The sequence below is a fragment of the Dipodomys spectabilis genome, unplaced genomic scaffold (assembly GCF_019054845.1).
Source record: "Dipodomys spectabilis isolate Male_0828 unplaced genomic scaffold, ASM1905484v1 ptg000006l, whole genome shotgun sequence".
Lineage (NCBI taxonomy): Eukaryota > Metazoa > Chordata > Mammalia > Rodentia > Heteromyidae > Dipodomys > Dipodomys spectabilis.
Window position 1 is genome coordinate 16,558,928 of NW_024870683.1, and position 24,861 is coordinate 16,583,788.

A 24,861-nucleotide genomic window follows, 5' to 3' on the forward strand; every position below is an offset into this window, starting at 1 on the left:
AAAGCTACCAGGCTGCCCTAGATTCTAACCCTCCAACATAATAAATAACGTGTGCTATGGGGGTGGGGGGGTGGCAGGGAAAAGATGCATCATTCACTTTCATTGAGGTCACACTGCCCTTCTCTTCCCTTTTCAGAGAAAAGAGGTTTTTATATATATATATATATGCATGCCACACTCACTCACGCATGCACACTCCCTGCGAGAAGTCAACAAAGCATTTTGATCATTTCTAGGTCCCTCTGCTTCTTCAGAGTTGAGTAAGATTTTAAATGCCCGACATCTCCAATATTCTTCAGCAGCGGTTCAGGGACTTACATAGACAGATGAAGAAAGGGCTCAGAGATGCATTAAAAAACATGTATGAATATGATGAATGGAGAGAGAGAGAGAGAAAGAGAGGAGAGAGAGCGCTCAAGAATATGATAGTAATGATTGTCTTTCTATAGCTTTTGGAATCTTCTTTGTTTATTTGTTTGTTTATCTGTTTTACACCCATGGTGTTGGTGCTTGGACAGGTTCTGGAATTTCCGCACACAAAGTAGCAGTTTTAAATAATGAGAAGATTTCACATGGAACCGCTCATCTAACTGTGGCAGCCGGTGACTGAATGAGAGAAAACTGCCCTAGAAGCTATTCATTACGAATTCACTGGAAGCTCTCAAACGAGGCTGGCAGAAGCTGAAATTGAAGTGGTCTCTGACCTAATTTCCTTCTGCATGAAACATCTGCATCAAGGCTTTCTTTGATGTATTCCACTTGGCTCTGTCTATGGGATTGTATCACATGGCCTCAGTGATGCCTTCTTATTGAAAGACATTTCCAGCCTGTGCAAGGTAATGCAATGTTACCTAGCTAATCACTCAATGTGTTCCGAAAATAGAAACAATAGCAATTCAGAGACCATGTTGTCTGCTGGCTGTTCCTGCAGCTTGGATCCTGGTTTTTCCAACTTAGATCTGTATCATTTGCCTCCTGTCATTCCCAAACGGAGGAGAGAGTAGACAGGCAAAGCCATGCAAGATAATCTTGGAGGACCTAGGAGCCTTATGTGTGAGAAACTCCATCTTACTCCTTCAAACCATTGGCTAGGATTTGGGCTCCATTTAAAACCACACAGAGCAGTCTTGAAAGATCTCCTCAGCCTTAAGAAAAGAAGGATCTCCTGATTTAGATGTTTCATTTATTCTAAAGTTTAATTGACACCTTCAGCTGAGAGAGAGAGAGAGACAAAGAGAGACAGACAGACAGACAGAGAAAGAGAGAAAGACAGAGAGAGAGACAGAGAAAGAGAGAAACAGAGAGGTGCTGATGTTGAGTGTTATGTGATTCTTAGTGATCTATGAACTACTTTGAAAATCTATTTCCTCTCGTAAGCTCTGCATTCCCTCCACAGAATGCAGGAGTGAATTTTAAAAGCAATAATGATAATAATCTTTTTTTAAGCAACCGTAATGAGGCATCTTCTTTATGCGAGCAGAATAGCTCTTGCCTTTCTCCATAGAGGTTTGCCGTGCGTCTTGTTAATAGTGCGCTGCTGTTCCCCACCATCCCAGCATTGTGTGAGGAACGTGATGTCTTTTGTGTCCCCCACCCCTGAAGAAGAAACCTTTGAAATTCTAAATGACTGTGCTGCAGGTTTTAATGTGTGCTTCTGAGAAAGAACTGTGAAATGCACTCACTCGGCAAGATGCAGCCTTCTGCCTGGCTCTTCTATCCCACAGATTTAGATGAATAGACATTCTTGAAGATGCCCTCTAGTTCTCTTTATGCCAGGAAAGAATTGATACCCCCATGGACACACAGGTCATCCCTCCCTTCTCTCCTGGAGCTTTCTTACCAAACAAAGCCATCAGGCATCATGGTGTTGGATACTGGCAGGCTCACTGAGGGTAGATGGTGAGCTGGTTCTTTGGTAAGGAGGAAAGAGTCAAAAATGGTCATGTCTTATTAAAAAAAAAAAATGGTCATGTCTGTTAGCCTGCCTGAAATGAACCCAGAGCATGCACTGGAGTTGGGGCTATCCCATAGGTTTTCTTAGTTATTATCAAAATCAAACCAGATATTCCTCTCCTCACTCTACTGAGACAATGTGCCAATGCAACTGTCTTCCTCCCAATCCACATTTAGAATTTTCTACTGTCTGTCTTCTCTTTCGGGCCGTGACATCTTGAAGCCACACATTGTTTATCTTTGTAGGCACAATGTCCTCCATAAGGAGGCTGACCCATTCGTTTCAGTTTGCCCAAAACTGTCCTAGTTTTAGGGTCCTAGAAAGCTCCTCATTCCTGAGCACAAAGTATGTGCTAAATAAACGTGTTAAGTGACTTATAAAACAAAATATCACATCAACCTTATGCTGTAAGGAGTAAACTTGAGGAGTGGTTTTGAGGGGCTTTCATTGCCCGTGATATCTCCAGTTACAAGATGAAGACCTTAACTCAGGCTCCAACCCTCAGATGTCAGACCTCCTTAACAAACACAAATCGTCCAGACTTTGTCCTCACACAATTGGAGAAGGAAGCTTGATGCTGTTGGTACAAATATTCTGTGCTCTGTATCCTCAAGAGAGTTAGGAACAAATAGATGTCTTTCCACAATGGTATGAGTTATAAGGATCAAGCTTATGTAGACAAAATATGAAGGGAAGGGCAGAGAGAGAGAGAGAGAGAGATGGAAGGTGGGGGAAGAGAGGAAAGAAGAGAGAAAAGAAAGGAGGGGGAAGGAAAAGGAAGGGAGGGGAGGGAAGGGAAAGGGAGAAGAACAGAAGGGAAGAGTGGAGAAGAAGGACAGGAGAGGAGAGGAGAAGAGGGAGGGGAGGGGGGAGTGGAGAGGAGAAGGGAAGGAGAGATGAAGAGAGAGAGAGAAGTGGAGAGAGAAGGGGGAAAGATCTGTATCCCAGCTTCCTTTCCTACCTCACCCCAGCCATCTCTCTGCTGCTCCTTCCCCTCAGGAGCCGACTTCCTCTCTCCATTCAGGTGTGGCTGAGAGTCTTACCTTGCCAGCCTTTGTAAGGGAGCACTTCCCTGTCCTTTTGGACTCATCCTTTGACCCCTTTGTCTCACAAGTGTTTCCCTCATCACCAGGCACATGATACATTTGCTCTTCTACAGAGCAATTACAGAGCTCTGTATATCTGTACTGTGCGATATGTTGGCCTCCAGACACGTGGCAGCTGAAACACTTGAAACTCAAGCATTTGACTACTTGAGATTAGCAGGAGAGATTGATGAACTGAATTTTTAATTTTTGGCACTGTCATTCATTTAAATTCAGTTAGCCACATGTGGCTAGTACTTTGGACAGTGGGTTACAGAAAAGGCCCGGAAGGCAGAACTTTTTTCAATTTTGTTTCATTTCTCTTCTCAGTTTCCAGAACAGAGCTTGGCACAGAGAAAATCTTCTAGAGAGACTATATGTGTGTGTGTGTGTGTGTGTGTGTGTGTGTATACATAAATACATATACGTGTATATATACACGCATATGTATACATGAAACCAATGTCTATGATTGAAACACAATCCAACATGTCAAACTAATTCTAAATTCCAATAATCCTAGGTCAAGATTCAAATAATAATTCTGACAGGGATCCTTCAGAAATGGAGCTGTCAAGGGGGTTTTCTCTAGCTGAGTTACATCTTTCTAAACCTGTTTTCATATCTGTTAAATAGTAATGCTGCATTCTCATTAAAAGGGATTTTAAATACATTACCAATATATTGAGTGGTTTTTTTGTTTTGTTTTGTTTTTGTCGGTCATAAGGCTTGAACTCTGGGCCTGGGCCCTGTCCCTCAGCTCTTCAGCTCAAGGCTAGCACTCTACCACTTGAGCTACAGTACCACTTCCAGTTTTCTGGTGGTTTATTGGAGGTAAGACTTTCACAGACTTTCCTGCCCTGGCTGTCTTTGAACCGCTGTCCTCAGATCTCAGCCTCCTGAGTAGCTATGATTACAGGCATGGGCCACCGGTGTCCGGCTTGAGTGTTGTATTATACAAAACAGGTATGTGAGCTGGGTGCTGGTAGGTATGCTTATAATCCTAGCTACTCAAGAAGCTAAGATCTGAGGATCAATGAAATTCAAGACCAGCCTGGCAATCAAAGCTGTGAGACTCTTATTCCCAATTATTCTGCAAAAAGCCCAAAGTGAAGGCATAATGGAAGAGTCTCAGCCATGAGTGAAAAAACCAAGTGACAGCAGAAGGCCCTAAGTTCAAGCCTAGTACCAAACACCTATATGTAAGTCTATAGCTTCATTGGTAGGAAAAATACAATGAAGGAGACTCATTCTTGATCTTATCAGTGATTATCATTTTGGAGGGAGAATGATTTATTTGCATTACAAAATGATTCTTAACAAAAGATCTTAAAATGGAATTCTCTCAAAATGGCTTAACTTTGATACATTTTTAAAAATTCGCTTTATTTCTGTGTGCTGGTCTTAGGGTGAACTCAGTACCTGGTGCTAACTCTGAGCTTTTTCTCTCAAAGCTGGTGCTCTGCCTCTTGAGCCACTGCTTCACTTCCAACTTTTTGGTGCTTAATTGGAGATGAGAGTCTCTTGGGCTTTTCTGCCTGAGTTGGCTTTGAACCATGATACCCAGATCTCAGCCTCCTGAGTAGCTAGAATTACAGTTGTGAACCACCAGTCCCTGGCTTCAGATACATTTTTAATAAAACTGAAATGTATTGTGCAAAGCTAGGTGCGTCCTTACTTTTAAGAAGGGCAGTAAAATTTTCCTGTGACTTGGTTGCTTTCTTAGAACCACTCTTTTTTTTCTGATGTTTTTTTTTAACTTATTAGTTATACTCTTGGGAGGATATAACAGCCATTCCTTCTACCGATTCAAAAACTGTATTAAATTTCAAGTAGAGCCAACCATTTCTCTTGGCATTTGGAGTCCACTTTCATAAGATGAAAAGATGATTAAGATAATAAATACATGTAAAGCTTTTCAAATAGTACCTGACACACACTCAGTAAGTGTTAGTTGTTATTTTTGCTGCTATTACAAGGAATGTATAGTCTTTAGAGGAAAACAAACACACATAATAATAATCAGAATTGTATCTAATATAAAGGATTATGGAAAATCTACAATAGATATAACTGCAGAAACCATACCTGAAACTGAACTCCAAAGTGGTCCTGTATCCATTTGTTACATTGTAGGATTTTTTTTTCCCACTCCTGGGGCTTGAACTCAGGGCCTGTGCACTGTCCCTGGGTCTCTTTGTGTTCAAGGCTAGCACTCTACCACTTGAGCGATAGCACCACTTCCAGCATTTTCCGAGTAGTATATTGGAGATAAGGGTCTCATGGGCTTTCCTCGCCCAGGCTGGCTTTGAACCATGATCCTTAGATTGCAGTCTCCTGAGGGCCTTGGATTACAGGCACCTGGCTAGGTTGGTAGGCTTTCTGATTCCAATTATAAAGGTAATATATTCTTCTGGCATATTGCTGAATAGACCGTAAGCAGGTTTTGTCTGACTTGGTGTGATTTTTTTTTTTCTCTTCAGTACAAGGGAGCAAACCAGGGCTTCATGTGTTCTACCATGGAGTTTCATTCCCAGCTCTCAGACTTTTATAAAAGTGTAACCTTTAAAAAAGATAGAGAACAAGAATTTCATCTTCTTAGATGAACATCTTGCCCACTAGTCAATAAACACGGTTTTATAAATGTCTGTAGGCATGGCAAAACAATTTTTTTTATTTTTTTCAGCAAGCTGAAATGATAGATTACCTGAGGCAGGGGCCATGCTACATCAAGGAAGGTTACTACAAAAGGGAACTACTCTTTGACTAATAGGAAGGAGCTAGAGCCAGTGGTCTAAGGGGCTCATGGTTAATTCCATTTTGGTAGTCACTGAAAACCCACGTGGCACAAACCAAATGCTGGAGACACTGGAAAGGCACGAGAAGCGTCAGATGTATTCCATACCTTTCAGTTTGTAGGGGAGTTGAAATGTGCCCGTTATCCTGAGAGGCACAGGCTGTGGGAGGAAGCCTAAAATAACGGAGCTGGAATGGAAAAGGATCTCCCTTGGCTTTTATCTTGCCTTTCCTTCTCACAACACAACCAGCCTTCACCCTGAGTCTCCCGAGGACAATAGAGACTAGAGACACAGCTCCTGGATGAGCCTGGGAGGAGTCTCCTGTCTGCCTCCCAGCACACAGTGGGTTGCCTTGCTTTGACTTTGCTCGGTGGACAAGATAAATCACAGCCACTCAATTCCTGGGACCTGTCCCTAGGGAGCCTAGACCTCACCTCCTCCCAGGAGCCTGCCTGTAACATGGGATTGTCAGGTACAAAGAGGAAAGCCTTCAGAGGCCCACACCCCCACTTGGAGAGCAAGGAAGGTCAATGGGAATAATTGCTAACAGATGAATGTGAGCAACTGCAGAGGGATTGAACAAGAAAAAAGGTTTCAGGAAGGGAAGAAAGAAAAGGAGGAAAAGAAAAGCTCCTGCTACTCAACACCCCCCCCCCCCCTCCCTTCCATTCCTCAACCTCCATAGTCTGAGCACAGAGGACTGCATGGTGGTCTGGGTCCTTGTAGAACATTTGTGTGCTGGACAATAGCACAGCCCGGCTTCAGATCATCAGCTGCTGGTTTCTGGTTAGCTCTGCCTTTATGTGAGTGCACAATGCAAGCCTTCAGTCACAGTGACTCTTGAGAAATACATCTGGTTTTTTCTTTCAGACGCTCTGAAAAGGTCAGCCTGTTCGTTTCTTAGACGCGAGACACCACATATATTTTTTTCCCCTCCCTGTGAACTGGAAAGACAGACCTACACCTTTTCTTGCCTCCTGGTACATAATTAGACATGGTGCAGATCTAGATGCCAGCCTGTCCTCTTCACTTCTTTTCTTTTCTTTCCTTTTTTTTTTTTTTTAAATTTTTTTGAGACATATAGCCTAGCTTCCTTGGCTGTTGAACTCTTGATCACAAAGGCTTCCTTCTCCATGGCTAGATACCCTGGGATTCTCTGCTGGTTGTTTTGTTAATTATGACAACGATTCTCTCCTTCCCAGCCTCAACACATTGCATGACCAATGATGCTGTCTCTGGCAGGAGGGAGGACTTGAGAATTTCTGCACACACACAAACACCCACACACCCCCAAAACCCCACATTTTAATCATTTTCACTCCAGTGATGGTAAAGATTCTTCATGCGCATTGTAACATAATAATAAATGTGCCCATGAGGGAAGAATGATCAGCAGCTGGTGTCTGACAAATTATCTCATTCCAGACAGGCAAACAGTCCACAGTAGGGAAAGGCTGGAGCCTGAAGAGGTAATTTGGCACACGATTGGGGTTTCACCTCTCAGATGATGGAGGTCCAAATGGCCCACCGCGTCTGGGCCTGGGCCTTGGAGGTTTCCTCTGGCTCTCCCATTCTCTCATCACCTCCCAGAGCTTCTGACAGCCATAGAAAAGGGGATTATTCTCTGGGCTTAGCCAGCTCATCTCTGGCCCCTCCCCCAGGGTGCTCATATTCCAACCAGAAGCAATTACAGTCCATCCCCCCACCCCCACCCCCCTACATGAGCCCTGCTCTTTCAGGCATGGAACAAACAATTTCCTCTCCTATCAGGGCTCTCTAGCTCTCACATACCAATATTCTGTGTTCAAATCCCATCTAGATTCCTTCTCTCTTTTTGCAAAACAGGGTAAATGACTCTCATCCAGAAGCTTCTAGCACCTTCTCTTGGGTTTGTTTATGTGTTTGTTTCTAATTATTCTCTTTTGTAGTTGTTTGTTTTCCGGGAACTTCTGCTGACAGCAGCTACCATGTGTTTTTGATGAACCTGGAGTGCGAGGTACCACACAAAGTGCTTTGCTTCTCCAAGCAGCTTGCTTAAAGCTCCAGTGCCTAGAAAGGAGGAACCTCTTTGTTTTACCTCAAGGAAACTCAGCATTTATTTATTTTCCATCCTTGGCCCCAACAGACTCCTGGAAGCTGCCTGATAGGGCTGGAAAAGCCTAACCTCATATCTGCTTGTGTTTCAGGGCTTATTTCCATATAACATGAACCCTCTGGACCTCCCCTGTCTGACCGTGGTAGGGGGTTCCAAGGTAACATACTTTCTCTACATGATTCTTATCTTAGGACCCTGCCCATAAGTTTGTTCTTGGAGATTGTTTTTCATGCCAGTTAACTTCCAAAGTGGACACTTCATAAGCTTAGGATACTGCCTGCCTGTTCACACCTATCTTCCTAGTTACAAGAACACACTTGTCACCCTACAGGAGCTCTGTTCTTTTTTTATTACTATTAATATGTGGAACAAATTGAGCAATACCAAGGTACGAGGACATAGTCTCTGTTTAACCTGGGTCATGACTACAAGCCAACCTTCTGTGAAATGTGATTCTGGGATGCGAAAACACCCAGGGAGAGTGAGAAACATTTGAGCAATTATTTCTTGGGTTGCTGACTTACATGGATCAGCTCAAAGCCCTTCTCAGTATTGCTCTTCTTGTTCAAAGTTCTTGTTGGTGTAGGTGGTAACACTAGCTAGAACTCCCATCACTGTGAAAGAAAATTGAGACTGCTTGAAGCTGTCTCTTCAAGGAGAGTCAAGCTTAAGGAATTGCTTCTCAGCAACTCTGATTTGTATCTGTGCTGTGTGTTCACTAACTGCTAACGAACTTCTCACAGTTGCAAACACTGATAAAATTGTCTCAGAGGTGCATATGCACACCAGGTATTGAATCTCTAACATAAGCACTGTATCCTTTTCCCATTGTTAGATGATTAAAAGGAAGTCTCACAATGACTATGTAACCTGCTTAAATCACTCAGCTTTTAAGGATAATCAGAAACTTGATTAACTGTAATCCAAGTAGAAACTTGAGTACTAGGGTCAGAGCATCATATTAATTCTGTGAAAAATTATCAAATGGGAGTTTATAAATCTTGGCAACCAATGTTGGTGAATGTAATGGAAACGAATCATATATTGGTATTTCTACCCTCAGGAAAGGGAAGAAGGAAAAGAAACAATCAATGGCAGACATGGTCAACACAAAATATAGGGCTGCTCCTAAGCATGAAGCACGCAGTTACTACATGTGTACTTACAGCAAGAAGTTGAAGATGAGGACTAGCTTCTACCTTGAGCCACTCTCTGCTTTATACCTAGAAGGAAAAGCAAAGGCATCTTGGCTCAGATGCCTAAGAAGAGAATACAAAAGTTGTCAGTCTCTTGCATTGTATCTCACAGTTGAGAACTGAAATCTGGATTTCAGGTTTCACTCTATAATAGATTCCTTTTAGTTTGTGTTTATGTTAGATGTATAAAAGACTCACAGTCATGTATTCTCTTCTGAGTTTAAAAATAGACTCATCTCTTATTCTCATGTTGCAATTTGGAAACAGAGAAGACTAAAAGACAAAGAAGAAAATACCTTCTGCTATTAGACTAAAGGCAAAGGCAAAAAATGCTTTCTGGTATTTGATTTCTTGATTGGTTTGCAGCAAATATTATTATATTTTTAACAGGAAACCCAAGGGGACCTAGCTTGTCCACAGCTGTGGTCCCTGAATAGTGTCTCTAGAACAGTGAAGGAATTGTTGAAATCTTCATTAAATCCTTACTATGGGAGGAGTGAATTTCCTCTTGCATTGCTAGACTTATAAACATCTTTTTTTTTTTTAATTTTATTTTATTTTATTTGAGAACATACTGTACAGAGGGGTTACAATTACATGGGCAGGATAATGCATACATTTCTTACCAAGCATTGCAGCCTCCTCCTTTGTTTACCCTTCACCTCCCTTCCCAGCCTCCCCCCTCCCCCCCACCCAATCATACCCCCCCTCCCCCCCCTCTGACATTGTAAAGCTGGTTTTGACATGACATTTTGTACTTCTCATTGTTGCAACAGGTCCACCTGAATCCTTAAACGACTTGTTTGTCCCCATCTCCTCCACATGTTATACTGACATCAAATATAGTGAAAGCGGGGGTTACACTGTGGGGGAGGGACATACAAAGCAACCAAGAAATAATCTTATAAATGCGTTAGAAACACATGCATGAAAGAAACAAAAACTTTAAAATACATATTTGAGGGTTTGTTTTCCTAACATCACATTCTCTGACTTTTTCTGCTTGACTCATACCTATACTAGATATTGCAAATAAGGGAAACCATGGGACCTATGTTTCTTTGGGCCTGGCTTACTTCACTTAATATAATTTTTTCCAAGCCTTTCCATTTCCTAACAAATGGGGCAATGTCATTCTTTCTGATGGAGGCATAGAATTCCATTGTGTATATATACCACATTTTCTTGATCCATTCATCTACTGAGGGGCATCTGGGTTGGTTCCATATCTTAGCTATGGTAAATAATGCTGCAATAAACATAGTTGTGCTGGTAGCTGTAGTGTGGTCTTTTTTGTAAACATTAGGGTAAATGCCCAAAAGTGGGATTGCTGGGTCATAGGGGAGTTCTATGTGAAGTCTTTTGAGGAACCTCCATACTGCTTTCCAAAGTGGTTGAACAAGTTTACATTCCCACCAACAATGAAGTAAGGTTCCTTTCTGTCCACATCCCCTCCAGCATCTGTTGTTGTTAGAGTTCTTGATTTTTGCAGTTCTAACTGGAGTGAGGTGATATCTCAATGTTGTTTTGATTTGCATTTCTTTTATGGCTAGGGATGTTGAACATTTCTTCATGTGTCTATTGGCCATCCTTCTTTCTTCTTCAGAGAAGCTTCTCTTTAATAGACTTATAAACATCTTATTTAAGTTAGTTTTGTTAATATTGGATTTGGAAAAGCAGTAACAAGAATGTAGCATCACTTCCTAGGATGGACGTGATTGAAGTCTCCATGTATGAGAGGGACAGCTTCCTTTTCCTCGGCTACTTTGATGGCTGGAAATTTGACTGAGAGACTGCCGAGTGGAGATGGAATCATCTCCATTTTCCTTAGAACAGAGCTACATGAAAATGGCAAAGAAATTTGCTGAACATTACAGGATATTCATTTTAGGAAAAATTAATTGCTGTTTATATTGATTTTATCTAGTGGTATGCCCAGAATTTTATTGTCTTATATAATATACAAATGATAATAGCTTTGTCTCAAGAACTTTTCATTTCTCCTCCTCAAACCAAAATATCCTTAGCTACATCTAATAAAAAAAACTCACAAAACAACAACAAAAACAACAACAACAAAAAGAAAACATGTCTGGTCTATACCCTGACAAACAACTGCTCTATCAAATAGTTGTTTCTGTTTACCAAGGTCTACTAACATTTGGCCTGTTTCCTCTGGTTACACTTAAAATTACTCAAAGTTCACTTGCAATGTTTTGATTTGATCAACAACAATTTTACGTCAGTTTTCTTTCTATTAGCCTGGTTTGCATAGGCTAAGTATACTGAGTATTTTTCTAGAAAAAATATTCCTCTACTTTTAGAAATAGTAATGTGAAATTTTAGTGTTGTTTTTAAAAAACATATTGAGAATAAATATGAAAAACATGTGTACCTCAGACTTAGTGGCCACATTAAAAGAAGGTTAAAAAGGGACACAATACATTTTACCATTCTTCTTAACTGTATATATATATATGTATATTTAACAATAAATTTATTATTTTAGCATATAATCAGTATACAAAAATCACTAATGAGATCTTTTAAATTTGATTTCTCCCCTTCATACCAAGTTTCTAAAATCTGGTATGTAATTTCACCTGTAACACATCTGAACCTCCATTAGCCAGTTGGCATGTGCTCTAAGGCCCTCTGTGGCTAGTGGCTACCATATTGGACAGCATAATACAGGACTAATCTAGGAAGTTTGTGGTCCAACCATCCGCGATGATAACAAAGATTTTTCTATTGCTTACATTTTGATAGGATATACAACTTCCTAACTCAAATCAATCCAAAAGTAATTCCTATGTCTTTACTGAGAAGATTTTCCTTAAAAATGCCTGTGTATTGAATTCCAGTGTCTTGTCCAACCTAACTCCCTAGCCCTGTTCTGTAGTAATCATTGTGTTTGCAATTGCCACATTGAACACATGGGTGCCCCCCAAGGATTTCCATCCCATAACTTCCATTGAACCACTATTTGTGTTACTGTTTCTTTCTGATGAGATAGAATGAAAATGTCAAGATGAAAAGTATCTTCCAAGTTATAGTTTCACCTGCAATTTTCTTTTCCTCTTCTTGTGTCTCCTGTATGTTGATGATGTTGTCCAGGTCCTTCTTGGATCTTCTTCTGCAGTTTACAGGCTTCGATGCCTCTTATTCCTTGATGTCTCCACATGCAGAATGCCTAATAAGGCACTCTGAGGTTCAGTTCATCTGCACTGGGACCTGCTTCGTGTCTTAGAGTAGGAGAAAAAAATTGAGGAAATCTCAGGTCTGGAGGATGTAGATGTGAGCAGTGACAAGAGGTAAGAAAAAGGGGGAAGGAAACATGATTAAGGTAGGAGAGGAGAAAGAACAGAGAACAAAGGAGACTGTGGAGAGCGTAGAAAATGGCTGGTGATTACAGAGAGAACACTCTTCTAAAGCTGGTGGGACAATTCACATGTACCGATTGTAAAGGTTAAGTGAAATGTTTATTTTATTCCTTTCTCCTCTCCAGTCAGCCTGACTGAATACGATTAACAGGCACACTGCACTTGCTGCATACTAAAATTAGATGTTAGTTTGACTTCTCTCACATAGCATTAATGCACAGAGGCCTCTTATATGGAAATACCTTTTTCCACTGGCTTAGTAACCTTACATATCCTTCTCCAACGCTGGTGAGGAAACATGGAACTTCAGTTCCCCTGGCCTACCTGTGCATGTGCATGGGGGAGGAAAAATTAGAGCCATGGAACCTGAGGTGAAGTCCTGGCTCCTGCCATCTTAGTGTTGGCAATCTGGGTAAGTTGACTGGGTCAGCTTGTCTAGGCACATCTCTCCATCTATCAAAGGAACCTGAGCATCTTGTCTTTACCTACCTTACAAGGAATTTTAAGAAGATCAGACAATCTGTTAAGGGCGTATTCAAATGTTCTTATCTTTACAAGGAGGTTATTGCAATTATATTTATATCGGTTATTCTGTCTAAATATATGTGAATTTGCTTCTAGTTTACATATGAAAAAAAGAGAGGCTCAGACAAGTAACACTGACTCACCTGGTATTTCCAAATATCAATGACATGAGATAAAGATTAGTCTGTGCCCTTCCTGTACCAGCCTGTGTCCCCCAAACATGCTGTCTTTCTGGGAGAAACATTTCTTACCCAACTCCAATCAACCATAATGTCTGTAGAAGAGAGAGCCAACAGGAGAGAGAAGATCAAAAGTATTTTGTTCATTTTTTTAACATTAAAACTAAATCATCTAGTATACTCTTTCAAAGACTGATATTAAAATAATTTTTCTTCCCAAATTTTCCTTCTTTATCATCACTTAAACCCAAGATACTTGGAACTTTTAGCCTAAAAATAACTAAAACATGTGTCCTTGGGCTTTTTTTTTTCCTTTTTTAAGCATACCACCAGCCCAATCGTATGCTTTTTTTCTTTTTTTACTTGTTAAATAGTTCCACAGATGAATATTTTGTCAGTAACCTAGTCTTCAGAAATAATTTATTTTCTTTTTCCTTTGCATGATTTTTAAATTTTTCTTTAAGTAGTTGTATGAAGAGGTTTCAGTTCAACATGTCAGTGTATGAGTACAATGCATCTTGAATCATGTCACCCTTTCAATTGTTCTCCTACCCCAAAAATTCATTATGGCTGACATGTTCAAAGCTAACGTCAAAGTTGATCTTCTCATTCTTTGTATATTAAGACAGCCAGTACTGCTTAGTCCTCACACTTGATCTCATCTTATGACACACAGTAACAACACACTGCTGAGCTTCAGAAGGGGTTCAAGTCTCAGAGATGCTAGAAGCTGTGAGATCTTACACATGTCATACACCAACCCCCAAATCTCAGTTTTCCCACTGACAAAATGGAATTCATGTAACCAGGGTCACAGGGAGAAATAAATGAAAAATGCTATGCAACTGTTTAATGAAATTCAAAGTATTATAGGCGATTTCTATTTCTCATTATAATTCTTGTAAGCTATAGCTCTTTGAGAAAAGAGTACCCTATTTTTGCATGACTTTTCCACAAAGGTTGTTCTTCCATTATGTTGATCACCGATAAGGAAGGCTGAAAGACTGTGGCAAAAAAGAGGGTAATAAACTACCCTCCAAAGGAAGGAACCTGAGGGTTCTTAAGCAAGACATGACCCTTAGGACTGTGGGAAAGATCTAGTCTACCTCCTCATTTGTCAGTGTGGAAAAGCAAGGTCTTTTCAGCAGTGCAAGAAAAAAGAAAGGCAAACCCAAGTCCCAGAAAAAGTCACTAACCCTTTGCAGCCACTATCTGTCTCCCTACACGGTGCATCTTTCTTTATGAATGTAAGCTCCACATTGCTGAGTGATGGCAGGACATTGCTGGGATATGCAGAACACCTGTGGTCACTCATAGACTCTCAAAGATGGAAGAGTACAACTGACTCTCCTCTACAAAATTCCCCCTAAGGGTCCACTGTATTACTAGATGCAGTACATCTGGTGATGATGTGACTCATGTCTCCTCCTGCTGGAGTTGCCAAGTGCATTTTTTTGGAGTATGGATACATGTCTGTCATAAGTTTTTGTCTACTCTCTTTCCTCTGTAACAGACCAGGACTGCCAGGGTGTGCCCAGACCAGCAAATATACTCACTAGCCATGTATCATTACATACTAGCCCAAGACAGGATCCAGAAAAAAACAATTGTATAGTCCTTGGGATAGGAAAAACATTCAACCAAGTCATTACAGAAGGAGTTCCTTCATGGAAGTTGTCATAGGAACTCTAAAATAAAGGTTCCAGATAGGCCACCTGGGCATGTAACATAGGGATCAAACACTGTCTGCAGTCAGGTTACATCTGCTTGAAGATGTGAACATGACCAGTTGCTGGAAGATAAGAAGACAGTGGTCTAATAAAAGTCAGATGAGTATCAAGAGGAGGGTCTCAGAACAAGGGGAAAACATCTCTGAAAGCCCTGAAGGAAATACATATCGAGAGTATTAGAAAATGAGGGAAGATCAGTGTAGGAGAACAGGGCACTGGAGGGAGACTGTCACGCAAATACTTTACAAGGCCTTGTTCCTTTGTCTTTTAAGTAAAGCAGGTTACCTGTGAAGAGGATAAGGGTTATGAACTTCAGCTGCATGACACATTACATGGTACAAATACTGGCTGCAAATTACCATGAGACCTTAAGAATCATTATGTATTTTTCCATGGACCTTTGTCTCAACTGATGCTAGAAGTTGTACTCATAGTATCTTGAGAATTAAATGAATTAGTAGATACAAAGCTTCTAGGACATGATCTGACACATCATAATTGCTACCGTATAACCAGGTTATTACAAGGGGCAAAGCCAATAGCTCGACTCCTAATTTTCCTATAGCTTTTGTATCTATGTGAGTTCCAATCTTCTGGGAAAGCGATATACTGGGGAGGAGAGCCTTAAGCTGGAATACCTATCAAGAAACTCTCAGAGAAACCCTGGGAAAGCCCTAGGACAGACTGCCTGGGCAGAAGAAATTAGCCTGTTGATGTGGTTGTGCTCAGTTGCTGGCCAGGGGCTACCCAGGAAGAGTTGGCACAGTCTCCAGCACTATGCACTTTGCAGTTGGCAAGTCATACTGTTATGTCTTAATGTTTAGGTGCCCTTAAATTTGTAAAATCCTAATTTTATTGAGTCCCAATTTGAAATCTTAAATCTCAATGTCATGATTTTAGAAGGCATATTTTTTTTAAATGGGGTCATTAGTTCATGAGATTAAAGCCTTTACCTATGAGATTAGTGCCTTTAGGTCTTAGGCCAAAGGGAATTTATTGCCCACATTCTGTAATGGGAGGACATGGAAGAAAGCACCATCTATCAACCAGGAAAAATTTCCTCACAACATCAAATATATGAGCATCCTACTAAGGATTCCTTGTGCAAAATAAATTTGTCTATAGCAGCCTAAATGGACCAAGACAGGACCTAAGGAAGCCATTTACGGCTGCCATAGCTTTTCAGTCCTTGAATAGGTCTTCCCAGTTCCATAGCCCAGACTTTGTTGAATCAGACTCTTGGCTGGCTACTGGTCTCCCAGTACTGGACTAACACAGCCTTCATGATGATGTAGCACCTAACTTCACTGTCTCCATAGACAAAGATTCAGCTTCCCCTTTCCTGTCTTCAAGTACACTGTTATTTACCCCTCTAGCTTTTGTTATTGATTATTAGTTGGTTGGGTGGTTGAATAGTTTTAAGAATACTTGCCCAACTTTTCTTTTCCTTCTTTAATCTTTTTTTAATTTATTTTGGTTTCTCCTCTTCTTCTTTCTCCTCCTTCCCCTTCTCTTCCTGTGCTTTATCATCTTTATATTATATTAATTCTTCAAAGAAGTTTTATTATAATATTTTCAGACCTGCATATGTAGTGCATTTTATGTGTATGTATGTGTACATCAAAATAGCAAAATGGATTCCACTAAACACTGAAATGAAAATGTTGAGGAATGAATAGGGATAAGAATGAGCAATAGAGGGGATGAATTTAATCAAAGTATCTTCTTGTCATAGACAACCAAGTCCTTGTCTTTGTAACACTTGTCAGTCTTGTAGAGAGTTAAAAAAATAGTAACCTGTGACAACGGTGTAGTAAAGGTCACTAACATCTATTAGCTAGGCTTTAAAACTACTTCTACCATTGATTACTTAATTAATTGTTTCTTCACCTATATAATGGAACTAATGACCACATTTGGTACTTATTGTGTTAAGGACTGACTGACGAATGTACATGATTCTTCCCACTTGACGTAGTAAGTACTCAGTACTGTTGACCTTTTTTTTTTCCTTCTTTAGGGCATTTTGCTTTCTCCACATTCATCACTTCCCATTTCTTCCATGATTTCAGGTACTCTCTTTTCTTTATAATACCATCCCAGTAAAATTCCAATTTATAATGATTTAAAGAGGCTGCAACTCAGACACATGAGTAGTGTAGCTATATGCATGTGTGTACATGCATGAATGAATACAAGCAAGGGCATGTATTTGGATAAATGATTTGTTTATGTCAACCAAAAGGGTGGTTGTAAGGGTATGTGTTGGTATCTGGGTATGTGTAAGAATCAATACGACAGTGAGAAGATCTTCTGAGTCAAATCATAGAATGCTAGAAAAGCAGCAGAAGGTACTGGGTAATGTTTCATATGTGATGAGGAGCTGAAAGGACAGTGGCTTTATTCATAGTCTAAGAAAATGGGATCATAAGCAGTCAACTAATCCAAGAGTAGAAAGGTCATGAGGAATATCCCAAAGCCACAGTCCATATTGGAGCTTGAGCCTTAGGAAACACAAAACTTGGCCTGTAGACACAATATAGAAGTGGAGCTTAAAGTGCTAGTTCTGAGTATAATGGAGAGTCACTGGAAGAACTGGAGGGTGATGGCCACATCTGTGATGAAGAGCGACGCCACTGAGAATGTGCCTTGAGTAAATAGGGAGAAACTGAGTCTCCAATACCAGCTCTACATTTGTAGTAACAATCTGTGCAGGAGGAAGATGACCTCTGTGTGTGTGTGTGTGTGTGTGTGTGTGTGTGTGTGTGTGTGTGTGTGTACATGCATGCACACATCTCATGCTAGTAATGGAACTTGAACTCAGGACCTTGCACTATGGCTTTGCTTCTTTGCTCAAGGCTATCACTTACCATTTGAGCTATACCTTCACTTCCAGCTTTTTACTAATAAATTGAAGATGAATCTCAATGGCTTCTCTGGCTGACTTTAATCTGCAATCCTCAGACCTCAGCCTCCTGAGTACCTAAGGTTACAGGCCTGTGCTATGAGGGCCCGATGGAAGATGATCAATTTGGGGGAAAACAATGAATTCATTATTGAGCAAATAGTTCAAAACTCATACAGAATATGAGTAAGCTCTAAGCCACACTACAATCCTGACCTCAGAGGACAGATGGATCTAAACGAAGGAACAGAGAGGGAAGAGGAGAGTGTGGGGCCAAGAGAAGAGACTGCCAAGAAGTTGTTTCATCTCTTCAATCTTGGAGGCAAAGACCACTTAATAGAAAAGAGTTGTCTGCAAATGTCCCTTGGTCAACTTGATATTTACATTCAAAAGAATGACATTGGACCCCTACTTCACACTATATACAAACCATAACTCCAAAGAGACAAAAAATAAATATAAAAAACAAGTAGAGTATAATAAACTCTTAGAAGAAAATATGGGGTTTGGAGGCATGGCTCAGCTGGTAGAGCACTAGCCAATAAATAAAAGCATCAAGTACCAAGCTCAGTCCCAGTCTTAGACCAATGGAAAAAAAAAAGAAAATAAGAAAAAACAGCTGAGTCTTCATGAGCTTGAGTAAAACAAAACATTATTAACTATACCACCCAAATCACAAGCAACCAAAAAAAAGCAATTATGCTTTATGAAAATTAGAAACATTAAAGACACCATCTAACAAGTGAAAAGATAATCGACATAATGGAAGAAAATATTGCAAAGTATATGTCATGTAAGGGATTTATGCTGAATAACAGATAAATAACTCAGAATTCAATCATAATAAGCTTTTAAAATGAGAAAATTATTTTAATAAATATGTATCCAATGTAACAAATGAGCAATAAGCACATATAAAAACATTCATTGTGGGCTGGGAATGTGGCTTAGTGGTAGAGTGCTTGCCTAGCATACATGAAGCCCTGGGTTCGATTCCACAGTACCACATAAACAGAAAAAACCAGAAGTGGTGCTGTGGCTCAAGTGGTAGAGCGCTAGCCTTGAGCACAGAGAGGCTCAAGGACAGTGCCCAGGCCCTGAGTTCAGGACCAGCAAAAAAAAAAAAAAATCATTGTTAGCTGCTAGGCAAAAGCAACCAGAACTACAGCAAGGTACCACTTTGTACATACTAGGACTAGGACAGCTCTAATTTAAATGATGGGCAAGAATATACAAAGCTGAGGATGAAGTGAAACTGGAATTCACATTCCACTGATGGTAATGCAAATGGATGCACCTGTTTTGAAAAATAGCCCAGAGCTTCTTAAAAGATTCAACAAGCCAGGCACTGGCTATAATCCTATAATCCTAGCTACTCAGGAGGCTGAAATCTGAGGATTGTTCTTCAAAGGCAGCCTTGGGCAGGAAAGTCCATGAGACTCTTACCTCCAATAAAGTACTCAGAAAAAGCCAGAGATGATGCTGTGGCTCAAGTAGTAGAGCACTAGCCTTGAGCACAGAGAGAAATGAGAACAGAGCCCAGGTCCTGAGTTCAAGCAATTGGACCAGCAAAAAAAAAATTTAACATAAGGGTTAAAACATTATCTAGCAAGAGAAATAAAGAAACATTTACACAAAAACTTGTATGAAAATGTTGATAGCAATGTGACTCATATTAATGCAGAGGTAGAAAACAACCCAACTGTCCATCAAACTGATGAATGAATAACCAAAATGTAATAGATTTTATTTCACCGTACTGATACTAACACACTACAACATGAAGGATCTGTGATATAATTTTATGCTAAGTGACAGACGTTACTTATACAAATATACAGAATAGCAAAGTCCACAGACAAACTAGAGACAAATTTAGTCTACTAAGACAAACTTAAATGGGCATCTATCAGTGAAGAGAAACACGGAACTTGAAGTACAATGGCTAAAATGTATGGGTTTGTTTTGTAGTGATGAGAAAAAAAAGTGTTCTAGAATAAAATAAAGCTAATGATTCCATTTACACACATTTATGAATATATTAAGAGGCACTGCATTGAGTACTTTAAAATGATGAGTCTTAGGGCTGGAGGTGTGGTTCAGGTGGCAGAGAGCCTGCCAAACAAGCACAAGGACCCTAGTTTAAACTCCCTTACTGCTGAAAAGAAAAAAATGAGTTGCATATATGTACCTCAACTTAAAAATGCAGCAAAGAAAGGAAAGGGGAAGAGAGGAAGGCAACATGGAGAAGAAAGAGTAAAATGAGCATAACAATGATTTCCAAGAATGCAGAAAAACAATCAGGGAGATAAGTAGGCTACCTTGCCAATAAAGATTAGGTTCATTAAAACTCCATATTTTGCAAGTCTTTCTAGCCCATTACCAGATGGCAGGGGTATCTCAGTGCTGCCCTTATCAGCTATAACATCATGACTACCATACTTACCATTAGCTTCTGAACTATTGATGCTATATACTCCATGTGCCCAAGACCAAGTAGTATATGCTAGACAGATGTTCTTAGATTATAATTCAAATTTGGTATATTATAAGTACATTAAGAAGAACAGCAACAAAGATAAAACCTCTTGTGTCCCCTATCTTGGGGTTCGTTTCACTTAACATCAGGTTATATGGTCATATGTACGTAGCTGTTGGAAAGGATTTCAAAGAGTATAATTGTCTCAACAAAATAGTAGTACAAAATAAATCCTTGTTTGGAAGGAATGACCTCTCTCCTGAACTTCTCTAACTTTGAATTTCATCTCTTTGTCATATTTATTGTACCCAACTTCTCTTGTAGTATGCTATTTCATATCTGTATTTAGATAGATAGATAGAGAGAGAGAGAGAGATAGAAGATTGAAAACTATTTCAGTGTAGCATTGTCTCAGTATTTCTGATGCTTGATACAGCATTCACCAACAGCATCCTTGGTTCAACTGATGTTTGTTGGTGAAGGAACCAATGAATCTTATGATTGGGATATAAAATGATCCCAAAGATTCATCATTAGTGAATTAATACATTGACAAGTTCATAATTGAATGGGCCATTAAGAGATGGAATCCAGTCCAAGAAAGTAGGGTCACCAGAAGTTTTCTCCCTCTCCCTTCTCCCTCCTCTTCCTTCTCTCCTCTATTATGTAGGACTACTTTGCTCTACCACCTTCCTTGCCAAGAGTTCTGCCTCACAGTAGCCTAAAAGCAATGGAACCAACTGACCACATGCTCAAATTCCTGAAGTCACCTGAAGAAGAAACTGAACCCGGATTCCTTTATGACACTAAGGGTAGTTTGGAAAGTTGTGGGAAACTCTTGCTGGGCTTCACATTTTAACTATTTAGAAGCAGTTACCTTCCTCTACTCTTTGAAATACAGATGAATCCAGAATTCCGAATGCAGATCAGTAATTTCCTTTCCAGATCTCCTGTAGCTGCTCAAGCGCACCTCTTTTGAGAACACTAAACATCCCAGCACCAGAGCTCTTCATGGCTTCCTCAGAGCTGTACTTTCAAGGGAGTCCTGTGGGGAGTGAGTTGTTCAATGGGAAAGGAAGGCTTTGTACAGAGATCTGTAGAGTCCTTCCGCTACTGATGCCTGCATAGGCTTTGGGACTGTTTGCTTTGTACCCCACAGCAGACCAACAACATTTGCAGACATTTTCCTTCCAACATGATAATTTGACTTATATTTAGATTTCAGAGAGGAGAATTCAAGATTAGGGAGGATGGGGAATTAAATATCTGTCCCAAATGATGTCTTTAGAAATCTAGCATCTATTGCATTATGGAAAGAATTGTGTTTTTGGCAGAGTTTGGCTCTCTCCTAATGAATCACACTCAAAAAACAAAAAAGATGTCCTTAATTACAGTAATAAATACAAATCACTTTCAGGATTGCAAAGTACTTTTGCAGCCTGCCTCCTCTGCTGCTCAGAAGTGATTCTGAACCTCCTTTTTTTTCAAAGACATTGACACTGAGAGAGGAGCTGTAATGTGCCAAGCTCACACTACTAAGGACAGATCAGAGACTCCAGAGTAACAAGCTTTGAGTCAAGGCTCAGATTCTATCAGCTCATATCTTACCATATGTATTCTAAAGCTCACCCCACATCTCCCATTTATATTGATCTAGGAAGAGGTAGACAACCACAACAATTGGAGGGTATATATCCCCAAATTAATATTGACAGGAAGGAATGAGCCTCAGGATGCAGAGACTGTTCCTATTTTGCATTTTTGTTTTTGTTTTGTTTTGTTTTGTCTATTTGTTTGAATTGGGGTCCTGAGCCAGTGTCACACCATCCCTTAACTTTTTCATTCAAAGATGGTGCTCTACCATTTGAACCACAGCTCCACTTCTGACTTTTTGGTAGTGTTTAATTTGAAATTAGAGTCTCACGGACTTTGCTACTTGGGCTATCTTCAAACCATGAGCCTCGTTAAATAGCTAGGATTATGGGCATAAGCCCCTGGTGCCCAACTATTATGAGTTTTGTTGTCTCTGTCTTTTGGTTCAGAATCACATATTCTTTCTCATCTCTACACAGATGTTACCCTTGCCCCAGAGTGAATTTACAGATAATAGCAACCCCAGCTCTTGGGTCCTGAATTACAGATAAAAATTCTACCAATGCAAAGGTTCACTGCTTTACATGCTGGCATAAAAATAAAATTACTATTGCGTTCCCATATGCAAACAACTTGCCCAAACAGTGTAGTGTTTCAAAAGCCATGTACTGAATGGAGACAAGACCTCCATACAAGCTGTGGGAGCAGGGTGAATTTATGAAGCAGAAAGTATGGGCTGAGGAAGAGCTCAGCCCAGTGACAGTTTACTGGCCTTGCTCTTCTCTTAAGAGGCACTAATGGTAGTGGACTGGTGCACTGGAAGTAAACTCAGCTTCATTTAAGGCAGGAGCATGAAATTGGCTGCAATAAAATTATGCATTAAGTGTGCATTATGTTTAATAAGACTGGATTGTGCTTCCCATGTTTACTCTGTGACTATTGAGGCTGATCCAATTTTCTAAAGTTCTCCAATTGGTTCACGATCGAGTTTCTGGCCAGAAGGTCAAATTTCCCTCGCTGTTATTATATGTCTCTATTACTTTACTATGGCATTTACACTTTATATTCATTACTTTTTCCTCTATCTTCTGAACCTTCCCCATTCCAAAATGTTCCCTGTAGATGGCCCGTTTGACACAAATTAGAACAACCTTGATAGCTGTCAACTGGAGACTATCGGAGAACAAAAGGACATTATTGCAAACCAGCACAGGAGGTAATTTCATGTGCTTTCTCTGAAGGCTTCTTAATAGCCTTTGAGAAATAATACAATTCAAATCTGCAACCAGGAGACAAAGAGTGGATGTTGGGCAGCATGAGAAACATGTGATTTGGTCTTTAGATTCCACCATCCTGGGGTTAGGTGTATTATCATTAGAAAATAGAGATATTTGATGTTCGTTTCACTCATGTATATATCCACTAATTCAGTTAACTGGTAATCACTCTTTGGGTACCTACTGTGTGCCAGATACTGTGAACATGATGGTGGTACGGCAACAAATTGCATAGTACCGCTATGAATTTAAAACACAATGACAATGAGAAGTAGAGTTGTAAGCACATAAAAATGTAAGTTCAGGGCTGGGAAGGTGGCTCAGTGGTAGAGTGCTTGCCTTGAATGCATGAGGCCCTGGGTTCAATTCTTCAGCACCACATAAACAGAAAAAGACAGGAGTGGTGCTGTGGCTCAAGTGGTAGAGTGCTAGGCTTGAGCTGAAGAGCTCAGGGACAGCGCCTAGGCCCAGAGTTCAGGACCCACAACCGACAAAAAAAAAGTAAGTTCAGGGGCTAGGGGTTTAGCCCAGCGGAAGGGCGCCCGCCCCACCAAGGCCCTGGGTTTGGTCCTCAGCCCTGGAAAAAAAAAAAGTAAGTTCAGTACACTGTGGAAAAAAATCAAACAGTAGAGGAAGAAATAAAAAAGTGCAACTCGCCTTTCTAATGGATAATTAGATGACCTGAGAAAAGATGGCACCACTTTCTTGAAGGAATAACAATGAAAGGAACTAAAGACATTCCACACAGGGAAAATGACATATGCAAGATATGGAGACCTGAAATCGTATGACATATTTAGGAAATCACAAGTAGATTACTGGGCCCACAGATGGTGTGAGGCCCAGAGTAAAACAGGAAATGCTAGGAAATAAGGCGTAGTGTGAACAGTACTCAACATAAAGCCATCAGGAGTTCAGACATAATCCCATAGTCAAGGAGGAGTCATGACAATTTCTTCTAAACTGAGTTTAATCTTTTACTTCTACAGATGGTTCAGATTAGTAAAGAATAAAAAGAGCCCCTTTGAAGCATCTTTCTAAAACCATGTATTGAGGGAAACCTAGATGAATACACTGGCATATGTTTCTATGGGTGTCTGTGTTTGTATATTAATATCCATACACCCCTACCTAAAGTAGTACCCCTTCTCCCACAGGGAATATATTCCAAGGCCTTTAATAGATGCCTGCTATTGCAGATGGGACTGATCCTTGCATATGCTATGTTCTTCCTTATACATGCATCATATTCGAAGAGAAAGTTTAGAAAACAATTATAGTAAGAGATGAACAGAATAATTTACCATAGAACCTAGCAACCTCAGCAAACTTGTTTTTCTTTTTCCATTACAAGATTGAGAACTTTTCACTGATACAGAGCTATCCATGATTTCTCTGGCATACCTCAGAACATCACTGTGCCTATGCTTTGGGGCCATGTGTAAGCGAGCATTATGACACATGATCTGAAAAGATGGCTACTAAGTGTCTATTGGGCCAGTGGTCCACACAGCACAGAGATACTGCACTAAGGGATGCTCACATTCCTGATGGGTCACAGGGAGAGGACCAAAGAGTTTGTCAACTACTCAGAATGATGTGTAGCTTTAAACTTATGATTCTTTATTTCTGGAATTCTCCATCAAATATGCCTTGATCACA